Here is a 26,828-nt window from a genome sequence, read left to right on the forward strand (position 1 = left end):
TTGGGACTAAACTACCAAGATTGAGTACCCTCCTGATTGGGGCTAAAGTATCCTGTCTGGGTAAACATTCCTCATGAGTAAACATTCTAAGTTGGGGGCAAGACTTATTGATGGGTAAACATTCCCGGCAGAGAAGCTTTTCCTGACTGTCTGCATGCAATTTGACCTGATTGGCCCTCATTGGCAGAGTGCAATTTGAACTGATTGGCCTCACCCATGAGTAAACATTCCCAGGGTAGAGGCTTTTCCTGACTTTCTGCATGCAATTTGACCTGATCAGCCCTCATTGGCAGAGTGCAATTTGACCTGATTGGCCCTCATTGGTAGAATGCTCATTATTGACAACATACCCCAAGGGAGGGCCAATCAGTTAGTTCAACTAGCTGATTGAAGTTCAACTTTATAATGTTTAGTGATGATTGCATGGTAGATATTCTTAGAAAATGTATTCCTGTCTCTATGTGAAAAGGCTTGCCAAGCTGGCCTCTACCCTCTGGTGCTTTTGTAAGTTCTTGTTGTAAAAATATTTCTAAAGTTGCCACCCAATGAATTATGTGGAGATGGTGTGGAGTGGCGGCCTCTAATTTGGAGAACCTGGATTTATTCCCTACTCCTCCACATGCAGCCAGTTGGATGACCTTGGGCTAGTCATAGTTCTCAGAGAGCTCTCTCAGCCCCAGCTACTTCACAGGGTTGTCTGTTGTGAGGAGAGGAAGGGAAGGTGTTTGGGAGTCACTTTGAGACTCCTTCAGGTGATGAAAAGCGGGATATAAAAACCAACTCTTTTTAAAAAGTTAAGTTTACTAACCATTGCTGCCCCTGTCTTAAGGCATCTTAGATGGGTTCTGGTTTACAGACTGTAGAAACCTTTGCTGTTAATGCCTACTGTGATTTTCTTTAAAACAGATCAATCTAATTATATTATGTAATGCTTGATGTTACAGTTTTTTTGTTTTGTTTTGAATAATAACCTATCCAAAAAAGGAATTCAAAGATATTCCAAGCTGCCACCAGTTCTATCTTAGATGCACATTACTACCAGTAGGTGAAATTCATAAAAATCTTGCTGTTGCTTATTCAGTCACATAGGCAAGGTAAGTCTTGGTAGTTGCTTTCTATTTCTGCTCTCTTTGGCCTCTCGTTCACCGCTTGAATATCTAAACCAGTGGTTCCCAAACTTATCTGGCCTACCGTCCCCTTTCCAGAAAAAAATTCCCACTTTGGGAATCACTGATCTAAACACACTGAAGTCTCCACTGAGTACAGTGGTGGTCTTCATAGGATAACGGATGGCTATGTGAATGACTCCTGGTTTTCTTGCCTTGGAATCTAGGAAATGGGAGGAGTGGATGGCCTGCCCAAATAACATCTTATTTGATGAGTACTCTTCTATGTTGCACTGGTATTATACTTATTTTGTTGATCAGCATGATAACTTCTACTGTGGTGAGTAGAACTCAAATAAGGGTAACTGGAGTATTGCAGAACAAAGGCCTAAAAGAAGATGCCATCTTGTGCTTGTAAGGTCCTGTGTGAGTCCCATTTTGTGTTTTTCCGAAAAATGAGAATTTCCTCTAACATATGCTCTGTCTTGAAGGCAGAGACCCCAGAGTAGTACCCATTCTCAGCTACTCAGGAGTTGATTTTTTTCTTGCTATGAATGTATTTTTGTAATTGACTTCTTGCAAAACAGAAAATGATGATGTAGGGATTCAAGAGTGACATTGTTTTCAGGATTTTTTTTAAAGATATAGCACTAGAATTTTTATTGACTAGTCTCTGTCCTGGGTGGGAGATCCTTTATGGTGGACACATGAACAGCCAGGGAATCTTCAAGAAGAGTATCCAGCTTCAAACCATCCCGTTGCTTCTATTGCTTCCTTTTAGCTTGATAATACCTGAGCACTCTCCTATATGTTCTGTCACTCACAGAAACTGATTCAGTGTGCTGCCATTCTGTTCACTTTCGCCTTTGTTTGCCTCGTTATAATGAATGCCAGAGGAAGAATCTATTTCCTGTGAATATTATTGAATCAAGAATGACCAGAATTAGAGCCTATGTTCTTCTTATCTGAAATATCTGGTATAGTTCAAAACTTTTCATTCAAATTTACCACACTAGTAACTTCAGATTTGAGATGTGTGGCAGATGAAATATTGTACTTTAAACACAAGAGGGCACATGTGATCTTCTGTACTGGTACAACCCTCTCATAATTAGTGGGTGTGGAGAGGAATTCAGTCTCTAGCTTTTAAAATGTCCCCAGTGATAATCTCTAGCATATCCCCCTGAGAATCAGCACTCTTGCTGGTGAATGTGTGCACACTAAATTGTTAATAGCACATCATTAGGTGTAGCTTCCCTTCAGATATTTGCAAACTGGTATGTCTCTTGCCCCAGTTAATAGAGAGAGGTCATTAATAGAAATTTTCCTTTCAGAAAGTGGCTCTGCAGAGGCTTCCTGGGGAAGAGGGGAAGAAGCTGCTGTCTAGTACCTTTATAGAGTATAATAACACCCCACTCCCCACCCCAAAGCATTAACTCATTAGCTTCTACCCTGCTTTTTCTGACACTCAGCCTTGCTCTCAGGGGAAGTTCTTTTTAAAAAGGAAGCCATTAATGAGAACTTACTAGCTTCCCTACTGAGAGCTCTCTTGTGCCGTAAGGATGCCATTAACCCCATGGCACCTGGATTGTAGCATGTGGTGCCTCTTAGGCATTTCCAACAACAGGCACTCCAGAGATTCTGCAGGCAAGAGCGCCAGCTATTCTTACCTAAAGAGAGGTGATGGAAGCAGGACATGCATGCATGCCTGATGTTGGTTTTGCTATCCTTCTTAAAGTGTGGTTCCCTTCAAAGCTTGGATGCTCTTTATACATGCTTTGGCATGACCCGATGTCGCTAGTGCTTCTCTCTCTCTCCCCCCCCCCATTTGCTCTGCAGTAGAAATTCTTTTAGCTCAAATAGTGGGCATAGGAGAATCCTATGCTAACATTTTTCTCACCAGTGGGAGCCTTGCACTCACCCTGTTGGCAATTATAGTTCAAACAGGTGAGACATCATCATAGACAGAAAATGGATGTCGCGAGGATGGGATCTGATGCCCATGTAAGGTGTGAAAATGTCCCTAGCTTACCCAGACAGTGAAGGTACTTCATGTAATTTGCCTGCTGAAATTAGACAGGTATGACCGGTAAGCTATGAAGACTAGGGACAGTTTGGAAGAACTATATGTAGTCTGTACAGAGTTTTTCTAAGGAAGAACAAGGTTTATGTAATACTGTTGAAGCCTTCAAGTTTCTTTCTGCCTGTGTTCCTGCTGTGTTTGCCTCACAAGCAACAGGTTTTTTTCCCCTTTGATTTGCCTTTACCTCCAGAGAGATCAGCTGCAGGGCAGCCACTTATTGAGTACTTCTGAGCCTAAGAAGGCAGAATTCTCACCCATCTGTGCACCAAATGGCAAACCCTCAGGCGTTATAACCTTGGAGGCTTCCATACTAGATCTGTTCTTGTAGTCTCTATCTCTGTATTCTAATTTTTGCTAAACTCTCAATAACATTTGCAAAATCTGTCTTCTCTGACCCCATGGCACAGTCCTCATTTTAAGGTGTTGGTGCTTTCCAACTTTGGCAATCTCTTTGAATCTAAATCTAGACAATCTGTTATTATATTGAATGCTACACATAACACACGCACGTATGTACAGCAGTGTAAATGGTATGAGCTTTTTTGCTTTCTACTGTACCCTTTGTTTTCCTGGCAACTGCAATGAAATAGCTCATTGAATTAGAGAGCATATGTATTTCATTCATCTTAAAGGATTTCTCCCTGCATACATAGGCTAGAACCACATTGCTGTCTCCAAATTAAATCTGTATGAAGGAGGCTATAAAGTGAGTTTTCATGCCTGAAATCAAGTCCAATTTTGGTCCATTACTGCCTAGGAAATATAATCTTATATATTCATTGTCTCCTCTTGTTAAAAGTTTGCATTGAACAGTAACTGATTAGAATCTCCTCCTGCCCCCAACACAGGCACATGCAGGAATCCAGCCTTGGGATTTTTGACATACCTGAAGCCATGATATTATCTTCCTGGAGGAGAGAGATTATTGCTTTAAATGTGAGCATTTGTTCTCCCTGAAACAGCGTTGTTCTGCAACATGTAATAGCTAAGTTTAGGAACAGTCATATTACAGGATTAAAAAACAACCACAGCCAGACCTGGCCTAGGGTCTGCCTACAACATCCGCTTTGCATAAACAAGTTAAAATTTACTTTCTGCCTTAAGAAAAAATGACCCTGCAAACAGCCCTATAAATCATTTTTGAGCAATGCATATTCGAAGCCATTTGTTTCCTTTCCTTCAGCTGCCCTCTCTTGAAATTGGGCTGGCATTTATCCCTGCTACATGGCAAAAGGCATTTTAAAAAAGAAGATGCCCCAAGGAAAATGTCATGTGTCTTCCTGTCATTGGAAGGCATCCAGGGCCTTCAATGTAGATTCAGGTCTGGAAAGTTTGAAGGCAACTGTTTTAGATGGCTTTAAAAAAAAGGCAAATAAAAGGATAGAGTGACTGCATCAGTTTGATTAAATGCATTGGCACTGTCATGGCCCTAACTTGTATGTTATCATAATGGGATAGCTTGAACTCATGGAATCAAACACTGGAATTAAGATTGGAGGAAGGGATATAAGTAATCTTCCATATGTTGATGATACTACCCTCCTGTCAGAAACAAAAGAAGGTCTAGAACAGCTGATTAACAAAATCAATGAAGAAAGCAAGTTCAACATTCTCTTAAATATTAAAAAGGAAAAAAACAGACATATCACAATAACAGTTGATGGTGAAGAGAATGAATGTGTTCAAGAATTCATTTTTCTTGGATCATAAATTGATTGCAATATGGAAATAAAACATCGAATTGCTTTGGGTCATTCAGCAATAATACCTTCCCTTCTAAGGACATAGTTGGTTTGCTCCTCTTTAAAACTATCTTGTTGGTAACTTTGGCTGCCCATGGTATTTGCAGCATTCGTCTCCAACACCATAATTCGAAAGCATCTATTCTCTTCCTGTCTTCTTTCTTCAGAGTCCAGCTTTCACATTGATAGGTTGTTATAGGAAAGACAATGGCATTGACTAGCTGGCACTTTGTATTAAGGCTGATATCCTTTCTCTTCCGTATTTGGTTCATGCCTAACATTGAGTTCCAGCCCAGTGGTATTCGCCGTTTGATTTCATGGCTGCATCATAGAACCAAGAATGACGAAATCATCAATACATTCAATGTTCTCATTGTCAATTGTGACTTTGGTGCTACTGCCAGTGGTTGTCATGATCTTGGTCTTTTTGATATTTAGGTATAGCCCCATCTTTTCACATTCTTCTTTTAGTCTCTTTATCAGATCACGCTCCGATTCAGCAAAGAGTGTTGTATCATCTGCATAGCGGAGATTATTGATGTTACGACCTCCAATTTTGACTCCTATCATGGTGATTAGATATGATCAAAATGGACACAGGCCAGAGCATTATACAACTAAAAGAAGTGTTGCAGAATCAAAATACATGAACACAGCTGAACCATAGGATTGTCAAGAGTCAGATACAACTGAATAGCTAACATCATCTTATGTAATAGCAGCTATATGGGCTAAATGAAGCCTCCTTGTTCAGAATAGTGTACCTCAGAATAACACTTGCTGGTGGGGAAGGATAATAACAAAGATTGTTGCTCTATATTTATTTATGCCATTTAGCCTCTTGTCTATTTCTCACTTAGTCCTAGTTCTTGGAAGACTTTACTTGGTTGTGTAGAGACCTTGGTGTGTATTGATTCGAGGAGATCACTTGTTAGCATTGTTGTCTACCCCTGAACATGTGAAACTGAGGCTTCTGAAGAAGAAAAAGAGTTCTTATATGCCACTTTCTGCTACCCGAAGGAGTCTCAAAGCGGCTTACATTCACCTTCCCTTTCCTCTCAGGGCTGAAAGAGCCCTGATATTACTGCTTGGTCAGAGCAGCTTTATCAGTGCTGTGGTGAGCTCAAGGTCACCCAACTGGTTGCACATGGGGGAGCGCGGAATCAAACCCGGCTTGCCAGATTAGAAGTCTGCACTCCTAACCACTACACCAAGCTGGCTCTCCTTTTGCTCCAGCTGTTTAGTGTGCTACTTGCAGGTCTGGAGACTGACATTCAGCTGAACTGAAGCTGATTTGGTGCTCTGTGTATGTTACCTGCAGTGTAGTGAATGAGCTCATGCCATAATGGCAGGCTTAGATTAGATTTCTGGAGGTCCTGACTCAGCAGTGGCATATGAGGGGCTCTTTCCCCTTCCCCTCCTGAACTTGCTTTTCCTGCCCTCCTGCCAGTTTCTGCTTTTTTCTCAGCAACCTTTCTGTCCCGTCTCCATCTTCACCAGTATTACTATTGCTAGATGGGCTGTGTAAGTTTGCACCCTGATTGTTGTGGGATAAGAAACTCTATGGGCTTATTTATTTAGTTTTCACTACATTTCTGTTTATCTGTTCTATGTTCCCTATACAAAACTGACTGGAACTACAAAATACTAGCCAGCTTTCAGGAGGGCTGGTGCAATTGAGGGGTTCTGTCACGATTTAACAGATACAAATAGAAGCCATAAGGTCTGTTCAGTTAGGATATAACTGAAATAAAGAAATATTACCCAAATTGTCTTATATTGACTCTTTAACTAGTACATCATCTAAAATTAATTTCCAGCTTTGTTACTATGTCTACAATAATCTTCCTCTGCTCTTGACTTGCTAATGGACCTGTATATTTCATCTGGTGCTAGACATTTGCTCAACTACTAGTTCTCTATTCTCAAGTAAATGCTTCATTTTGTTGTTGCTATTCTTCCTGGAAGGCTGAAAATACAGCCTGATATCTGCTAAACCCAGCAGCTCTTTATTCAAATTTGCCAGGCGTTCTACACAGGATGCAGGCCACAGGCCTGAAATATCTACTCTCCCCCTGTACTTCACATTCAATCTGATGAAGAGTTGTGAAGAACTGAAAAGCTTGCCCACTGTTTTGTGTTATTTTGGTTGGTCTGAATAACTGGTATTTTATTTATTTATTTATTATATTTATATAACGCCCTCCCCAGAAGCTCAGGGCGGTTTACATAGAACATAAGAACAATACATGAAACAGTCTGTCATATGAATAACCGTACAATATTAATAACTAATAGTTGTAACAATATAACAGTATAACAGTATAAACAATGCAACAGTGCAAACAGGTCCAGAGCACTCTGGTGGAGTTCTGAGAGGGAGGTGGGGAGCAGGGGCCCTTCAGTCGCTGTTTGTTATGCCTGCTTTCAACCAAATGCCTGGCGGAAGAACTCCTTTCTGCAGGCCCTGAGGAACTGTTTAAGCTCTGTCAGGGCCCAGATCTAGGAGCTTTTTCCACTAGGTGGGGGCCAGAACAGAGAATGCTCTGGCCCTGGTCACCACCAGGCAGAGTTCTTTAGGGCCAGGGACCACTAGCTGGTTGGTAGCGGTAGAGCGCAGAGCTCTTTTGGGGGCATAGGCAAGGAGGCAGTCCCTTAGGTACACTGGGCCCTGACCGCATATGGCCTTGAAGGTAATTACCAGAACCTTTAGTCTGATCCGGAATTCAACTGGCAACCACTGCAGTTGGTGGAGAATGGGCTGGATGTGGGACCTCCATGGTATTGCTGTGAGGATTCTGGCCACTGCGTTTTGGACCAGCTGTAGTTTCTGGGTCAAGGCTAAGGGCAGGCCTGCGTAGAGTGAGTTACAGAAATCCAGTCTAGAGGTGACCGTCTCATGGATCACTGTGGCTAGGTGCTCTGGGGCCAAGTAGGGTGCTAGTAGCTTGGCTTGGCAGAGGTGGTAAAATGCCAGCCGCGCTACCTTTGTGATCTGGGCTTCCATTGTGAGAGAAGCATCCAGAATCATGCCTAGATTCCTGGCGGAGTGAGCCTTAGTGAGCTGCACACCATCCAGGGCAGGCAGACGCACTTCCTCACATGGGCCCTTCCTACCCAGCCACAGGACTTCCATCTTTGAAGGATTGAGCTTCAGACGACTTTGCTTGAGCCATCTCGTCACTGCTTCCAGGCAGCTGGCTAATGCTTCTGGGGGAGAGTCAGGGCAGCCATCCATCAGGAGGAAGAGCTGGGTGTCATCTGCATATTGATGACAACCCAGCCCAAACTTCTGTACCAGTTGTGCGAGAGGGCGCATGAAGATGTTGAATAGTATAGGAGAGATGACCGCAAGTAAGTTGCCGGTGGTCTGAAGTTCTCTCTCCTAATGCAACCCTCTGTCCACAATCCTGGAGGAAGGAGATCAGCCATTGAAGGATTGTCCCTTGTATTCCGGCATCGATGAGGCGGTGAGCTCGAAGCTCATGATCGACTGTGTTGAACGCTGCTGAGAGGTCTAGTAATACCAGAGTGGCGACTGGCTATTGATTTCAGATTTTGTTTTGGAACTATGTGGCTACCAATAACTAACCACAGTTGAAAACAGGGACACTCCCATGCATGAATAGATGGTGTTTGAAGGATAGCCTGGTAATATAGGAGAAGGCTATTTAAAGAAATACATATGTTAGCCTACCAATATGGCCTGTTGGACAATGGCCAAGCCAGTACAATCCACAAATGTTTCACATCCTGAAAGTAGGAATTAAAAGTGTATGCATGCATACATAAAGCTCCAAATACACAAAAGTAATATGGCATAGACCAGGGGTAGTCAAACTGTGGCCCTCCAGATGTCCATGGACTACAATTCCCAGGAGCCCCCTGCCAGCGAATGCTGGCAGGGGCTCATGGGAATTGCAGTCCATGGACATCTGGAGGGCCGCAGTTTGACTACCCCTGGCATAGACCATAGGCTCCACACAAAATTAGAGCCCTGCTGGATCAGACTAGCGATCCATCTAGTCCAGCATCCCATTTCACATAGCCGCTAATCAGTTTTCCTGGAGGGCCAGCATTAGGGCATAGAGGTCAAGGCCTTCTTCCCCCTTTGCCTCTTAGCATTGGTATTCAGTCATTGGTGTATCCATGATAGTGATCATCCTAGTGTTTGGGATGTGGAGGATAGAAAATAAATATAGCTGCCTCTTCAATAGTGGGAGTGGGATGTGAAAAGTAAGGTGTTCTGGACAATTGCTGTCCAAACTGAGTCCAAACAGTTATTCTTCTATTGGAGCTTTTCCTTCTGCTTCAAATTTGTTTACTTTCCAATTCTTACTTTTTTACTTTACAGATAGTCTGCCTCCCCCACTAAGACTTGAGGCATATTGCAAAATATGGGGGCAAATGCAGTAAAGAAAAATAGCCATTACCTAGCACAAACATTGCAACATATGGATCGTTGTTTTATTTGCATTGTCAGCCATCTTGAATTTCACAGCATAGAAAGGTGACCATATAAATGGTTTAAATAAATTAAATAAATTGAAAATTGGGATGAGATTTGGACATGCCTTGATATTTTCAGATCTAGCATCCTGCCTTGGTGGAAGCAGCATGCTTGGAAAAAATATGTGTCCCCCCCCCCTTTCTATTGCAGAATATTACTTGTGTCAGTATAACAGAAACCTTTTTTCATTTTGGTTAATGATATCCTGTGTGAGGTTTTGAAGATAATCATCAGTGGAGCACTAGCAGGCGACTGGTGCATTGTCTTCAAACTTCCCCTTCCTGCTTTTGACATGATGTCACAGTATGTGAGGCTATTAGCCCAAAGCGATGGTGGTCTGATGTTGCCTTGTGACCCTCCAGGCCCGCGGAAATGGTTTCAAAGATATAGATTTTTTTCCTTAAGTGGCACATTCTAAATCCAAAATAGGTGCTATGCCTGTGAGAAGCCGCCTTGAAGTGAATAAAAGGTTGCTTTCAGAAGCAGTTGCTGCATTCTACTATATAGGAATAAATGCTTCCCAACTAATTTTTTTCTAGGAAGTGTAGGATGGAATTGAAGGTAGGTAGGTAGGTAGGTAGGTAGGTAAGTAGGTAGGTAGGTAGATAATGCAAGTATTGGGATAGTTGTTAGTGTTGGACAAAGATCTGAGAGACCCAGGTTCGAGTTTTCATCTTGCATGTTGCTTGCTAGTTGACCTTAGAGGAGGGGTTAACCATGAATGCTGCCTGGGCTTCTTCAGAGGAAGTGCAAGATAAAAATGTACAAAATAAATGGCATTTAATATCTGGGGACTAATTAGTTCTTTTTGTTTTTCATTCATACAAAGGATTCTGTGCAAGGATAACTCAACTCCTTTTTGTCCGAGGAAGAGTGCATGCACTGTAAAGCTCACTCCTTGAATAAATCTTTTTTGGTCTTAAAGGTGCTATTGGACTCAAATTTTGTTCAATTCTTTATGCAGCAAACACATTTATTATTGTAAATACAAGTATGTTTCATGTAGCACACACATGGTGTAGATTATGATAAAATGATGGTTATGCATGTCTGGATCATTGGACCATGAAGTTTTTAGACATAAATGTACAGGCATTGAAAAATCCATGTGCATGCAAATTTTCCATCAACTTTGTGCTTGCTACAAAAAAATATAGCATATGTGCAACTAGCTTATTTGTAGCATCAAGTGTAAGACTACTCGCAATTTCTTTGTCTTACAGGATCAGAAAATAACTACTTGGAGTGATTATTAGAATAATGTAAACTTTTCCTTGTTAATATGTGATTGTTTTAAAAAAATCTTGGATTAAAAACTAGAATGTTCAGCACAGTTCACCACAATCTTGGCTACTGTATTCTTTTGGGCTACTTTCCAAACTAAGAATGCTTGCTCTGTCACTTAGTAAAGAAACTATTATACTCATTAACTATTTAAATGTATTCTTTTTATAGAGATAAGAACAATAAAGAGACTAGTGGTATCTTAAAAACTGACAGGTTTATTGAAGCATACACTTTTATGGGCTTAGAGGTCACTTACGAAATTCATGAATTGAAACCTCACTCATTGAGGTATATACACAGTAGAGGAGGAAAGGAAAAAATAGCAGAGTGAGTTAAAAGGTCGTGAAAAGACAAGATGCTTCATCCTGTGTCATTTCTGTGCAAAACGCAAAACCATACAAGATAAGTGCACTGATAATAATAAACTGTAATGAGTGATGTGATGTTAAATAGTATAACACCTGTAGAGGCTGAATATACATTTACCTCCTGATTGTATAACAAGAAAATCTATGGATAACTTCTGATTCAGCCATGGCTTGTGGAATCTGACTTTGACTTCCTTTGTGGACAAATGAACTCTTGAGATGAGCAACAGGCTGTCCCAGTAGACAAACATTCTCCCATGTATTTTGTGTCAAGTCTGTGTATTTATTCTGATACGGGTAGATTTTTTAAAATGCCTTTTTATCTGGAAGAAAACCTCTGTACATGGAAGAAAATTGGAGGTGGGCAGGAAGTGATTCCTTTGGCAGCAGAGGATAGGACCTATAGTAATGGGTATAAACTACATGTAGAACAGTATCCGCTAGGTTTCAGGGGAGGGAAATTTCAGATTAGTTCAGCAGTGGAATCAGCTACCTAAGGATGTGGTGATCTCCCCCTCTTTAAGCAGCAGCTGGACAAATATTTATCCTGGATGCTTTAGGCTGATCCTGCATTGAGCAGGAGTTGGACTAGATGGCCTATATCAGTGGTCCCCAACCTGCGGTCCGCGGCCCGATGCCGGGCCGCGAAGGCCAGGGCGCCGGGCCGTGGTTCCCTCTCCCCGCCCCCCCCCCGCAGTAAAAAACTTCCCAGGCCGCAAGCTTGTGGCCCGGGAAGCTTCTTACTGCGGGAGAGGGGGAGAGGGAATCAGGGCCGCGCCACGCATCAGGGCCATGCCGCGCATGCGCAATTTTGGCCACGCAGTGCGCATGTGCGGCCCGGCCTCGCTTGTGCGATGCGCAGGCATGGCCGCGCATGCGCTCTGCGCGGGCAGGGCAGTTGCCCTGACGGTCCCCAGCCGAAAAAAGGTTGGGGACCACTGGCCTATATGACCCCTTTCAGTTCTATGATTCTATCAATAACAAAGCTTTCAGGACACCTACATTTTTACAAAAAAAAAGGGTCAAGTCCACTCAAAAATTAACTGCAGCATAATTATTTTGTTGCTCTATTGCCTGTGTGTACATTTCATAACCATTGAATAGCAAAAGATGTTGAAGATTATGTCTCACCGGTGTTTCTCTCTGGTATCTCTTACCCAGATTTTAATTGTCTGAGTTCAGGGGGAAACATTGTCCAAAAGGGAATTGTTGTATAGTGAAAAAAAATTAATTGATCAAAGTATGCATTTGTGCCGAGCAAGTAGCAAGTCTGGCTCCATACATCTTGCCAGTCCAAGTTCCCTGCTCCTATGCTGCCCACATCAGCCCCAGGGCAGAGATGCTCTGCAGCTCATGTGCAACTCGGACAGTAGTAAGGCGGGACTGGGAGGTGATGACTGGCACAAGCCACATCTACTTTCCCACTCCACATGCCTCCCTTTGCTGACTTGGGTTCCAGAGTTGTTGCTCCAAGAAACAGAAATGCAAAATTACCTTCCCTACATTTTATCTGCCATCCTTTGCTGTGGACTAGTCTGCATGATGTATCTATTTGGAAAAAGGGAAAGTATGATCTGCTTAATGGACTTGTATCAAATGCAGCAGCCTACACAGAAGCCCCACAGAGGAATAATTTTTGCTCTCTTTCAGCAGAGTATTATGGGATGGTGTTTGATTTTACTGCAATAGGTGAAGCGTTACTCAAATTTAGCAGCAATAATCCAGGTAATGGAAACAGAAGATGTGGCATGATCTGGCCAACTAAAAATGGTATTATGCTACTGTTGCTGTTTGGGTGCCAGCCTCATTTAGCCAGAAAAAGAGAGAGAGATTTGAATGTGTGAACTGTGACTGGTGGAACCATCTGTTTAAGGAGAAGCAGCTATATAGTGAGGTGTGAAAAAAATGAGGCAGGAGGGTGACTATGGTGGAGCAAAGGGTGGCAGAGAGAGAGAGAGAGAGAGATCTTTGGATCTTGGAGCCTTCCATAGTCTGATGGATGATTTGCTCCAAAGGTAGAGATGCATGCTGACAGGAAAGCCAAAGGAGGACAGCTCCACAAGTCCAGAAGCAAGATCTTGTAGCAAATAGTCCTAAAGCTTTTGCAAGACCTGAGAATTTTTATCTGTTGAACTGTTATGAATTAGACTGTTACTTTCCGTTATAGTTGCTATTGTTGTTGTTATCACTGTTATAGTCCACTTATATGTCATGAAGAAGCAAAGTTCCATGTATTGTTTATGTTTATGTTCCATATGAACCACCCTGATCCTCAGGGGAGGGCGGTACACAAATATAATAAATAAATAAATAAATCTCCATTTGTAGGTAGCACAGCACTTGTAAACTTTGTCAGGTTAATAAATGGCTTCTGAATCAAATTGTGTACGTATAGTTTCTTCTCTTTCCTCTTTTATAGTGTGCTAAAATTTGGGATTGACATGGAGCAGAGAGGTGTTTTGTACTTTAGTAATATAGATTTATTAGTAGACTGCTTTGCTTCTCACTTTTCAGGTCCCACGAAGCAATGACTCCCTGTATCGAATTCAGCTAGGGTACGTGTGTGTGTGTGTGTGTGAGAGAGAGAGAGAGAGAGAGTTGCTCTGTCTCCCTCACTTCCCACCCCATCTTGAAGGAGCCCCGCCCCATAGCTGCCGTAGGAGGAAATGCCGTTGGTTATTTTAAAAAGAGCTGTCGTGATTTGCAGCGTGAGGAAGAGACCGAGGAATAAACAGAGCCCGCTCTCTCCAAACTAGGACTGAATCTCTTCAAGGGCTGGCAGCCTTTCCTCCTTTGGTAGCAGCCGCCGCAGGCAGGCTCTTCACCTGCAGGATTTCCCTCTTCGGCTCCGGATCAGGTCACAAGGGCTCTGCCAGTCCTTTCCTCTTCTTCCTCCCCAGTTTAATCTTCTGGTTTAGGCTTTGTTGTTAGATTGAAGAAGTAAGAAACTTTTGAGGGTGGGGAAAGGAAACGTTGGATCCTTGTGTGAAATAACCTGGTACCATAACGCTGGATTCCTGATGAGGAGATGTAGCCATCATTAAGGAAGCCAAAATGAGATTCTTGGGAGTAATGGCTGAAAGGCATGTTGATATGGGGTGTTTTGGGGTTTGTAACCAGAGCCTGAGTAAATCACAGTTTGGGCCTCCTGCATGCTCATTTTGTAAAGGGGGGTCTGTTCTCTTGGTGAACTGAGCCTTGAATAGAGAGGTACCAATCGGAGGTTGCCATCATACCTGATGCTGGTGAATATATTTGGTGATGCAAACTAGCATTCCTGTTCACAAGTTTTGTTTTTTAGATGGTGTGGTCACCAAAAGGGCCTTTAGCTTGTAGGAAACTGCTGAGCTGTGGTTTCATGAGATGGAGAAAGGAGAGAAAGATGAGTGCTATTGTAGTTGCTTTCCAACTTTTTACAGTCATGGGATGAAAAACCTTGAGATGTGCAATGGGAGTAAAGTCCCTAGACAAGCATTCTGCTCTGACCTGGCAGCGTGGGAACTTTCTGCACAGGGGCTTGTGCACATGAGCATCTCCCTGGATTGATCATAATGTACAGACTGTCCCCTCAGTTAAATGCCAGCAGAGTCCGCTTAGGCATCCTTGCAAAGTGTTAATCCTCCCAATTATATAGAAAGGCCAAAGAAAGTTTGAAGGTGCTATTTGGCTTGTAAACAGGCCCCCAACACTGAATTTGCATCAGGATCTCTATCCCCAGTTGTGGGAGACTTGGTGATGGCTCTGTCATTTTATCAGCAGCTTGTGAGCTTGGGGCTCTAGCAGGGTAATGTTGCACTCCTTTCTTGCAAGCTGTCTGTAATATCAGCTGAAAATCCTAAAGAAAATTTCTTCCCCCTCCAGTCCGTCTCTTGTCATACCAAAGAATTTGTGAATCAACAGCTGCTTTCTTTGCATAAGTCCCTCAGGCATAAACTGGCAAAATAAACCTGTATGAGATGAGAACTGTGGATTCCGATAGAAGGTGCACAGGGAGTTGCTTCATATTTAGATGGTTAACTTTTTGTCCCAGTGCTCTTGGGTTTCTTATACTCAAGGCATACCATCTTTTCCCATTTAGCACCATGTATGAAATTCTCCAGGTTGCATTTAAATACCGGAAGAGCTTTATAGTCCCCTCAAGGTTACGGTAAGGAAGGACAATGCTGGTTTATCCATGTAGCACTTAAGGCACGTACTACGGACACTGCAGTTCAAGGGGCCCTACCCCTGCCTTGCGGTCAAAGCCCTTGAATTGAGTGACAGAGCTTGCCGGAGAACGCACATGCAGAGAGTTATGCACGTACTTCTGGCACTCTTCTGCCCCACTGGACTCAGGTAAGGAGCCTCATTGCCTGGATCATCAAGCGGCAGAAGAGGAGTTGGAGAGTGATTGTTGTGCTGGAGAGGAGACAGCAGCAGCAGCAGGGTGTGTGTGAAGTCAGATCTAGGGCAGTGTGTGTGAAGTCAGATCAGGCTGGCCAGATCTAGGGCAGTTTTTGGATTCTATCCCATTAAACACTTTGAACAGATTTGTTCATTGCAATATTGCAGAAGATAAGTTTTGCAGCCTTCCACCCCCACCCCACCCCCTGTCTTTAGGTGCTCCCCTTTCACCTCAGCCCTGCAGGAAAGCCTGATTTCACCTAAGATCCCAGAGGTTCGCTTCTATAATGGGTAATCTAGCAACACACAGAAACTGCAGAACACATATTATTGCAACCCAACTAACATAGGAACTGAAAGCTAATGAAAAAGAACAAATTCAGGGGGTGGAGTTTCCCTCCACTCCTAATCAGGTTTCAGTTAACTCTTTACTCTCCATTTCACTATATTCACACATAAAGGCACAACGCTCAACAGGAGAAAAGGGGAGGGGATGCTCTAGTGGCAGCATGTGCTGCATTTGATGGCCTCCACCACAGCCTGCCAAGTGACAAGGCAACCCACCTCCAAAGAAACAGACTCCCCCGCAAGAAAATCCTTGAAGGGAAGGCCAGAGCCCCCCCCCCCCCCAATGTGCAATAGCCACTGAAGGGCAAAGCTGAAGGCAGTGTGTGTGTGTGTGTGGGGGGGGGTCTGTGGGCAGCTTGGAACTGCTGGAGTCAATTGAGACAGTAGGGCACCCTCTGAACTGCAGTGAGTAGCTGGCACATGTTAAAGGATCTCTGTGAGACATTAATGCTCTGGAACTGGAATTACAGCCCTCAAAGAGAATGACAGTCCCTGATTCTGTGAAGGCTTAAGGGGGTGGCAGGTTACAGTGGAGGAGTGATAGGGTTGTGAGTGTCCTGCATAGTGCAGGGGCTTGGACTAGATGACCCATGAGGTACCTTCCAACTCTATGATTCTATGAGTGTACTCAAATTTAAAATATTAGGTTGTTGTCTTTTTTATGCTAAGGAAGTTAAGAGTTCAGGATAATACTAGTAAATGGTTTCAGCAAAGGGCAGGTATCAGTTGCTTCCAAAGTTCCAGATTATCCCTGGGAAGGGTGCCCCTCTGTTCCTTGGGCAGCACAAGGAACAGGGCCAGTTGTGCTCTGCTAGGGCCCTGCTGGTTCTGGTGATACAGGCCCCACAAATCCTTAAACTGGGCCTGAGTATGGGGTAGCCCTTTATCTAAAAGATGTTTGAGGCACTTTACCTATAGTTTGACGCACTTGTACCTATAGTGTACAAACTGGTTCTGAATAGCTTTGAGCTGGAACCAGTATCTGGGTTTCAGGCGCCAGAAAAATTAAGTTATTCATAAATATTTGTTTTATTTATATTCTGCGTTTTTCCCTGACAGGGACCCAAAACAACTAGCATCATTCTCCTCCATTTTTATTCTCATACCAACAAACCTATGAAGTGGTCTAGGCTTCAAGCAAGGGTGAGAGACCCATGGCTCTCCAGATTTCCATAGACTACTAGTCCACGGTCATCTGGAGAGCCACAGTTTGGCCACCCCAGCTTAGGGTATGTGACAGCTCCAAGGCATGGCAATCCATGGCAAAGTGGGGATTTGAGCCTGGATCTCTCCCTGGACTCTGTGACATTCTAAGTACTAAACCATACTGTGATGACATTGCCCTTAAACTTCACTTGTTTACCCAGAGATTTTCAATTAACCAGATTTGACTGGTTAGGTGACCATTTCATTGTTTCTACAATAAAGACAGCTGTTTTGAAAAGAAGTCCACGCTTTGGTACTAGGCCGCAGAGCCCGCCGCCCCCCTCCGGAGCCTTCTGCCGGGCCCTAGGGCAGCCGAGCCTGCCCCTGGGCCCAGCAGAAGGCCGCAAAGTCCCCTTTCAGGCCACCTACCTTACTCTGTTCTTCCCTTCCTCCCAGCATTCCCTTTGTCCTTCCCTTCCTCCCAGCATTCCCTTTGTTTTTCCCTTTCTTCCTCCCTCCCTCTCTCCCATCTGCCTCTTTCTGGCTACCTGTTTCTCTCCCTCTTCTTCTGTCTCTATCTTCCTCCCTTTCTTTCTGTCTTTCTCTCTGTCTCCTTTTCCTCCTTCCTTTGCCCCATCCCTCCACCCACCCACCATGCTAGGGCCCACCGTATTTTGGCCACAGCGGGCTTAATATCTAGTTTAGCAATAAAAGAGCTATTCCTTTGGATGTGCCCCTCACTAATGGTGTCCTGCCTCTAAAAGCATGATGGGCCATGGCAGCTTTTAATTCAAACCGAGACCTAGCCAGCACGTTTCATGGACCACACCGTGAGAAGTTGCTTAGTTGGCCTTGCCTAGTTACACAGCAACTCGCTAACACCTAAATGTTTAAAACTTGGTAGTAAATCCATTTCAAAGCAGGCTTGCCCAGTCTCGGCAGTTATTTATGTGAGGTTGGTGCGTGCATGAATGTGAAGAATGTTTGCCTTCTGCCAGATCTTAGGTGTGAGTAAGACTACAGCTCACATTTGTGCAGTGAGCATGATATATAGGTGAAGAATGAAGCTGCAGACCAGGAATTTTCATCTCCCCCTGCCCCACATAGTGTTTTGTTGAGCCTGTCCCCTCAAAGGCTCAAAAGCTCCATATAGGGCAAGGGCGAAAGCACTTTTTACTATTCCATGTCAGTACTGAAATTAAGTTTGAGAAACTATAGTTGCTGGGCAGGCTGGAGCCAGGAGAGACAGAATGTGATTGAGATGAGCTGTTTGCAGAGTCCTTGAGAGAGATTTCAGCGCCTAGCAGGGCAGGTGGTTGTGCATGTAAATGCAACAGCCCAGAACTTGTGTTAGGCAGGAACAAGGCTGTTGGATGACAGCAGAATTGTAGCTTTCTGCTTGAGCTGAGAGAAGAGATACTTTTTAGGGATTATGCTGCCTTGCCCTGTTGCGTTTGGGTAGCTAGCTGTTGGTGATTCAAAGGGATGGGTCTGTACTTGCCAGTGGCTAATAATACTGAAGCAGCTCTGGCAGTGGAGGAGCTGGGATGGCAGAGCTCTTGACAAGCAATGTCTTGCTTCTGGGCATGCTGTAGTCGTGTTACTTGATCTTAGCAACAGGAATTGCTTGGAGGGGGAGATTGCAGAAGACACTTAAGAATTATTTGTGTCACAGTTGATGGTCCCCTAACTGGGGACAGCAGCTACAAGGCCAGACTTTCCTCCATTTCACTGGAGGGAGTTAAAGAATGTGGTCCTGGCAAGACTCCTGGTGGCCCTTTGGAGGTTGATTGGCACTTTCCAGAGGACGATGTGGATATAAATAAACACATAAAGATAAGGGTCACAGTGTGGTAACAAAGTTTGAATTCAGCAGCAGCATCAAGACCACAAATTCAAGATATAAGCTCGTTTTATTCAAGAGATTTGCAGCTTTACTCTGCAAATACACTTCTTCTCTTTTTCCCTCCTCCCCTCCTCCTCCTTCTCCTCCTTCCTTGACATTCATAGTCAAGCTTCTTAGAAGATTCACTTCCACTCTATTCCAAATGCTATGTTTTAGTAAAACTGAAGCCGTAAGAAGGACACTCGAGTCATAAATTGCCAATTTTTCAATGGTCTCCAGTCCCTACCATTGGACACTCTCCTCTATGGCTTCTTTTATTTAGACACTGAAAGGGTATTCTTAGACTTCCATGTTTAAACATCATATTTTACCTGCTATGATATCCTACAAAAAAGCAATAGTTTGGGAGGGCAGGTATGGGGGGAGATTTCCAACAAAGATTTATTCATACGTAGGAGTAAAATTGCCTCAAGATAGAGAGCTTAAAGCCGAGAGATACGTCTTAATTTACTGTTAAATGGATTACAGACTCTGCAGTGGCAATCATTGAAGATGTATTCGAAAATGGGTAAGAATATACCTAGGAGCCCGTTCTGATTGCCCAGAAATTATATGATTTATACACCAAACAAGAGTGGCTGTGAGACTTATCATTTTGGCCAGTTGATTTCCTTTTTCTCTTATCTGTAACATTCGGAAACGGTGTAGTTCCTTTTCATTGAACAAAGATTTCTCAGCTTCACATTACTTCAGTTTCAAAGTACCTTGTGAGTGTGGGAGGAGAAGTAATGCCTTTTTAAGTGCTTTAAATGGGCCATGTCCTAGGACTTTTGAAAAAATTGTACACAGGACCAAATACAAACTCCTTGTATAGGTACATGACGTGTACCACATAAGAGACCTGTATCTTAGAACTCCACATTTGGCTACCCTGCTTTTGGCAAGCTGAGGCAGGGCTTCCTTCACTGGGGGCAAGAAAAGGAAGTGAATATGTTGACTTCTGTATTCCATTTACTGCCATTGGTGTTTTTAGCAGATAGCCTGAGTGTGAGCAGACACACCTGTTTCTCATGCAGACCTTGGCATTTGTTCTGGTTCCTCAGCTCATGGATTCCTAAAATAGGACCCGGCAACGGCTATCACACTGCCAGCTGGGTTGTTTCTTCACACAAGGCTATTATGCGTTCAGAGCCAAGCACTCAAACGGTGGAGGCTTCGCTGACCATCCTGTCTGTCTTCTCCAGAGTGTTTGGAAGCATAATCACCCCATCATTCCCAGATTAAGAGGCAGATGGCAAAGGGCAGCTCCTGCTCGGTCATGTCAAATGTTAAATATCCTCTATTGGCAAACAAGATGTTGAGCTCTAAGATGATGCAAGTGACTTTATACATCATGAATCATTCTATGCACATGTGGCTGTACATTCTTACGCCAGGTGGGTATGTGTGACTCATGTGCCATTTGCACTGGCAAATGGGAAGGGAACTGGGTCTGATGAGTTCTTGCAAGAGTGCAATGCTGTGAGCAGTGTCTGCCCTTTTCTGCACCAAGCTGTACTGATAGCCACACAAGGTTTCCTTCCTTTGACTGCTCACAGTTGACCTTTCTGCATCTGGTGAATCATGGGCCTTGGTCTTTGCATTAAAAAAATGCCAGTGTGGTGGTGTGGTTAAGAGTAGCCAGCGGCGTATCTAGGGTGTGGTGGCCAGATCACATGCCCTGAGGGCCTTACTTGATGGGGGGCCCCTTGGGGGGTGGAACAGGACATTGAGCATTGGGGAAGGCCTGGCTTGTGAGTGGGTGTTTCTTTGCTGAGCCCCCACATCACCAAATCTCACCTACCTGCCTGTCCCAGGTACTTAGGGTAGGTACACTGATAAGAGTGGCAGCCTTTAATCTGAAGAACTAGGTTTGATTTCCCACTCCTCCACATGCAGCGAGCTGAGTGACCTTGGGCCAGTCAGCCGTACCAACCTCACTGGGTGTCTGTTGTAGGGAGAGTTAGGGAAGGTGATTGTAAGCCGCTTAGGGACTCATTTGGGTAGTGAAAAGATTGGCTCTCCCTCTTCCATTGGCTGCCTATGCTGCTGATTAGGAGAATCTAGCCGCTAGGATACAGATAGAGGAAGGAGCTGCAGCATTCCAGTTAGAATAGAAAGAGGATCTCTGTTGAGGGGGTGAAGGCGAGACAGCTGCCTATATGAGAAAATACATCTTGAGATGTCAGGAGGGTGTGGGAGTGGGAGGGTTTGTATGGAAACACAAGCCGGAGGAAAGCTCTGGCATGTGAACTGTGCGGGAGTTGGAGCAAAATCTCTGGCCAAGCTTTCCAAGCCCCAGCCTCCTTCGCGTCCTGATGGCAAAGCGATAGTGAGCAAAGCCCACGAGGTCCCAGTGTCAACAGTGCAGATTATTAATAGCGCCTGCACTTTTAGAAGTTTCCTGATTCTGGGGAAGCTACTGACTTGTGCTGTAGGAAAAAACCCATCTGGCAGGCTTCAGGGTCTGCCCTCTTGGAACAGGCTCTCTAATAAGCAACTGTGGTGTTGTTGTTGTTTTTTTGGGGGGGGAATAGTCTATCCTGCAGGGTTCTCTCACTGCATTTTTATCCCTCCCAAGAAGTTTGTGATAGTGTACATGGTCTCTCACTGCCCCGATTTTATTCTCACAACAACCCTGTGTGGTGGGTCAGCCTGAGGCAGACTAAACCAAGGTCTCCACTGAATATCATGATGAATTAGAGAGCGTAACCGAAGTCTTAGTTCAGGACTCTAACCTCTCTGTAGCACTGTCCCTGACATTGGCTTCTCCTTCCTGTTTGCAAATGAGGCCTGATTAAAACAGATGCTTTCAGGACAAAATAGCTCACTTGTATGACTTTGCAGATACCAAATGTTTCTTCTTACACTGGGCCACTCCAACCACAAATCTTTGGAGCAGGCTTTCTCAGTCAGGGTTTCATGAAACCCTGGGGTTTCCTGATGGCCCCGAAGGGGTTTCCTGAATGGGTGAGAGTTAATTGATTTTTTTGTATTTTTTAAATTTTTAAATTAAAGAGTGGTATAACCATATATCTGTCTCTTGAGAAACCTCTATGCAGGTCAAGAAGCAACAGTGAGAACCAGGCATGGAATCACTGATTGGTTCAAAATTGAGAAAGGAGTTTGGCAAGGCTGTATACTGTCGCCTTGCCTATTTAACTTGTATGCGGAGCACATCATGAGAAAGGCGGGATTAGAGGAGTCACAAATTGGGATCAAGATTGCAGGGAGAAATCTCAACAACCTGAGATATGCAGATGATACCACTCTAATGGCAGAAAGCGAAGAGGAACTAAAGAGCCTCTTGATGCGGGTGAAGGAGGAGAGTGCAAATTTGGCTTGAAACTCAACATCAAGAAAACGAAGATCATGGCATCCGGCCCTCTCAATTCCTGGCAGATAGTTTAGGAAGAAATGGAGGTAGTGACAGATTTTATTTTCCTGGGCTCCAAGATCACTGCAGATGGGGACTGCAGCAAAGAAATCAAAAGACGCTTGCTCCTGGGGAGGAAAGCTATGGCAAATCTAGACAGCATCCTAAAAAGCAGAGACATCACCCTGCCAACGAAAGTGTGTCTAGTCAAGGTTATGGTCTTTCCAGTTGCAGTGTATGGCTGTGAAAGTTGGACCATAAGGAAGGCCGAGCGTCAAAGAATTGAGGCTTTTGAACTCTGGTGCTGGAGAAGACTCTTGCAAGTCCCTTCGACTGCAAAGCGAACAAACCGGTCAGTCCTAGAGGAGATCAGCCCTGACTGCTCCTTAGAAGGCCAGATCGTGAAGATGAAACTTAAATACTTTGGCCACCTTATGAGAAGGAAGGACTCCCTGGAGAAGAGCCTAATGCTGGGAGCAATCGAGGGCAAAAGAAGAAGGGGACGACAGAGAATGAGGTGGTTGGAGGGAGTCACTGAAGCAGTAGGTGCGAACTTAAATAGACTTTGAGGAATGGTAGAGGACAGGAAGGCCTGGAGGGCCATTGTCCATTGGGTCGTGATGGGTCGGACACGACCGCACCTAACAACAACAACAATATAACCATATATGGTCATGTCAACCCACCCACCCATCCCAAAATGGCCAATGATGGTCCTGGAGGAGGTGGGAAGGGCCCTAGGTACTTCCCAACCAAATTCTGCATAATGGGGCCACTTCTGGGGTTTCTCAAAGCCTGAAGAATGTTTCAGGGGTTTCTCAACAATAGAAATGTTGATAAAGGCTGCTCTGGGGTGTGGATGTTGCACACATAGTCATAGATGCAGAGTGATACGTGCGTAGCAATGCCCTCCACCCACAATATTGTGTTTTGGAGAGGGGGTACTGCTGTTGTGGGTAGATCCAGCTGTGCCCAGTGGGCAATTAATCATGGATTTTCAAAATCTAACAGCAAATCAAGGAGTGTACATTACTCTAATATTGTTTATAAATTTGCTTCTCTTCATGCTTTGCATCTAAACTATGCCCTCAACCTTGATCTCTCATTGGTGGTAGTCCAGTCAATAAATGTGACACACCCCACAATACTCCTGTTTGTTTTTGAGCCACAGCGTTGCAGATGCACCACCACATTAAGCAGTCACCTGATACTATGCACACAGTGGCTTAGGGCCCAGTTTCAAGGAGACATTATGCAGCATTGCACAAGTGAGGCTGTCTGTCCCACCAGCATGTATAGATCAGGCCTTAAACTCAAGATAGTGCTTTTTTTAATGGAATTTTGTTTTTTAGCATAAAGATAAATGATGAAGACAAAATCGTAGGAATGCTGTCATTCTATGGAGTTCACTCAGCCACCAAAAAGCATGGATGAGGCATTGCTGACTGGAGATTATCTTTGCAGGACTGTTGAATTGGGAGGCTAAACTGGATTGGAGGTGGAATTAGCACACCCTGATGTAGTGGTTAAACTGGCGGGCTGGGTTTCATTCCCTGCTCTGCCACATGCAGCCAGCTGGGTGACCTTGGGCTCGCCACGGCATTGATAGAGCTGTTCTGGCTTGGCAGTAATATCAGGGCTCTCTCAGCCTCACCCACCCCACAGGGTGTCTGTTGTGGGGAGAGGAATGGGAAGGTGACTGTAAGCCGCTTTGAGACTCCTTCGGGTAGAGAAAAGCAGCATTTAAGAACCAACTCTTCGTCTTCTTCTTCTTCTTCCACAGTATAGAGCAGTGGTCCTCAACCTTTTTGAGGCTGGGGACCGGCAGGGCAACTGCCCGCCCATGCATGCCATGCATGCGCGCCCGTACACATGCGCGCCCGCGCCATGCGCAGCCCGGCTATACATGTGCAATGCACGGGTGCGGCCCTGATTCCCTCTCCCCCCCTCCTGCAGTAAGAAGCTTCCCAGGCCGCAAGCTTGCGGGCTGGGAAGTTTTTTACTGCGGGGGGGGGGCAGGGAGAGGGAGCCGCAGCCCGGAACCAAGGCCTTCGCGGCCCGGCACCGGGCCGTGGCCCACAGGTGGGAACCACTGGTATAGAGCATAAGTAGACTAGAACTCCTTAGATGTAAGACGCCTTGGCTCTCAAAGCTTTAGATCGCATGAATTGCTCGAGGTGGAGAAGGCTTTCTTTATCCATCCTTGGTCCAAAAGGAGTATGTCCAAAACATTGAGGCACTGGAATCTGAAGCGCTTGATCAAAGCAGTCACTTGGCCTGCTGGCTAGTGGTGCTGGGGTTTCAGCTGACCTTTTCCTGGGGTAATGTGCTTCATTGGCAAAGCTTAGAGACTATTAGCAGATCAAAGCCCTGTTAGCAAAGAGAATTGTGCGGTCCTGATGGGAAAGGGGGTACAAAGGGATCCAGAGACTTAGTTGTGCAGCACAATGTATATTTCCCCTCTTTGTCCCAGTTGCCCCACCTCCTTACTAGACTCTTACTTCTGTAAAAAAGGAAAAAACTTAGGCACAAAGGCTTCAAAATAGATATGAAGCAAATATACTTCTTGTTCCTTTTGCAAAGATTTGGTATAGATTATAACTGTTGTTAAATATGATAGGCCATGCTCAGAGAGATAAGCTTCAGCTGTCATGTATGAGAGCTTGGCTTCACAAAAAAGACATATGAGAAAGGCAGTTCCAGAGATGCAATGCTCTGTTATCCCCATCACGTTGTAGATTAAATTCTTCTGCTTGGGCAAAATTCAGAGGGGCTTTTGTTCACAGGAATGCCTAATTGTTAATAAATAGAGGCCCTTGCCAATCTAAAGGAGAGGTTTTAACCTAGTCGGAGTAAATACTGAGTTTTCATTAATGCCTTAATGTTTTTTATTTTGTTTTCATCACTTTTATTTTGTAAGCTTCCAGGGGCAGGTTCCTGGAGAGACATTATAAGTGTTCTAAATAAATAATAAACTTTTTGCACAGGGGAAGCTGCCATGAAAGTCGTCCTTCTTTCTATACACCCCTTGCGTGAAATCTACAGTTACTTCATGTTTTAAAAGTCACTGATTGTGTGGCTCTGTTCTTTTTCTTTGCAGGACAGGTACATTTGTTTGTATTTTGAATATACATGGTATACGTGGTTCCAAATAAGGAACCTTTTTCTCCGGGTTTATTCTGACTATGGGATAGTCAGCCTAGCCTAGTCTCGTCACATCTCAGAAGCTGAGCAAGTTTGACAGTGGTTGGTACTGGGACAGGGACTACTAAGGAAGTCCAGGGTTGCTACACAGAGGCAGGCAAAGGCAAACCACCTTGAAACAACTCTTGCCTTGGAAACCCTACAGCGTCACTCTAAGTCAATTGCACCTTTTAAGAAAAAGGGTGCATGAAGAGCTGCCATGCTGCCTAAATAGCTTTGCTCAAATTTAAGGCACGTGACCAAATGCTTGTTTAGTCAACCACTAGCCTGAATTCCAGATACTTTTTTTAAAAGTCCAGTCCTTCTAGTTGTGCAGTCGTGATGGGAGATGTGCAAGCAGTATTCTACCCGGTACTTGAGTAAGAAGTCGCAGTTAAGGCATACGTGTAGGCATTGCACGAAGGAAGAGGAAGGAAACATGGTTTCTTTATTTCCGTCTCCTTTTAAAGTGGTGAGAATCTTGGGTGAAGGGAAAGAATCCAAGGACTAGATAGTATTGGGTAGCATTACAAAATAAAGTCTATTGCATTTTATCCTGCCTTTCTTCCAGGGCAGTCACTCACAGAACAGGACAGCTACATGGCTTCTTTCCTTCCATTTTACTCTCACGACAGCCTGTCCAGATGTGTGGGATCTGACATGAAATGGCAGGGAATCTCTTGACTGAGGCAGGGTGTGGCTCTACTAAGCTGCTTTTCCTCACAGCATTTGGGAGACCAACATATCTGCGTAGTCTTGTACGAAGCATTGTGCAAAATTGTGCAAGCCGCCTACAAATTAAGGGTTGGAAAGTTCCATGTGACCACCTAGTTATGCTCGTATTTCCATTTGCAACTGATAGCATTTGTCTGTACATATGTGCTGCACTCCAAATGCTGCTATGTGTTGGGTTAATTTACAGGTGCGTTGGCTGACTCCATTAAAATAAATCATCCAGAGGGTTTGGTGTTGAGATCTGTGCTTAATTGCTAAGGCTTAATCTTACAAGCGTTCCTTCCCTCTTTAACTTTAGCTGTAGAATTCTGTAGTGGTAAAAAAAATGCACTCTAGCTGCACAAATTCAAATAATGTATCACATTTTCTGGGTCTGGGACTTGATCCTGGAAGAGGAGGGGAATGAAGAGACATTTTAAAAATCTGAACCGATCCTTACTGCTTTGCCTTTTTTAGATGACAAGCCCCGTTTACAAGTATTACATTTTGGCAGGATCCAGTTATATGCCGCAATTCACAAATAAATCCAAGAAAAGTTTTATTTACATCAGAATTTAATAATTGTTAGTGAAATGCCTGTGATGGCACAGTCTGCTTTAAAGCAGGCCAGCTGAAATTTGGACAATATGTTTCTGCTGATATTCAAAGCTAACCTCTCTCTTGCCCCTAAGATTCA

General features: G+C 44.1%; 1 protein-coding gene and 1 long non-coding RNA gene across 12 annotated transcripts in view; one reads left to right on the top strand and one right to left on the bottom strand.

Moving 5' to 3' along the window:
• The window catches only part of DGKZ (diacylglycerol kinase zeta), a 151,080-nt gene that overhangs the window by 62,023 nt on the left and 62,229 nt on the right, over positions 1–26,828 (top strand). The window contains exon 1 of one of the 11 annotated variants that reach the window (XM_077322316.1): positions 13,798–13,953. The exons of 7 other annotated variants lie outside the window; for them this stretch is intronic. The gene's annotated coding sequence lies outside the window, so the exon portion shown is untranslated. Of the gene's footprint in view, positions 1–13,797; positions 14,037–14,082; positions 15,432–26,828 lie in introns of those variants that run through there. 3 more of the 11 variants (XM_077322319.1, XM_077322328.1, XM_077322315.1) reach the window with 3 other exon arrangements.
• LOC143830213 (uncharacterized) lies at positions 445–17,429 on the bottom strand. The gene is made up of 3 exons (XR_013228387.1): positions 17,403–17,429; positions 4,076–4,158; positions 445–2,016 (listed from the first exon to the last, which is right to left on the bottom strand). It is a non-coding gene; the product is annotated as an uncharacterized LOC143830213 (long non-coding RNA).

Source organism: Paroedura picta, chromosome 2, assembly GCF_049243985.1.
Source record: "Paroedura picta isolate Pp20150507F chromosome 2, Ppicta_v3.0, whole genome shotgun sequence".
Classification (NCBI taxonomy): domain Eukaryota; kingdom Metazoa; phylum Chordata; class Lepidosauria; order Squamata; family Gekkonidae; genus Paroedura; species Paroedura picta.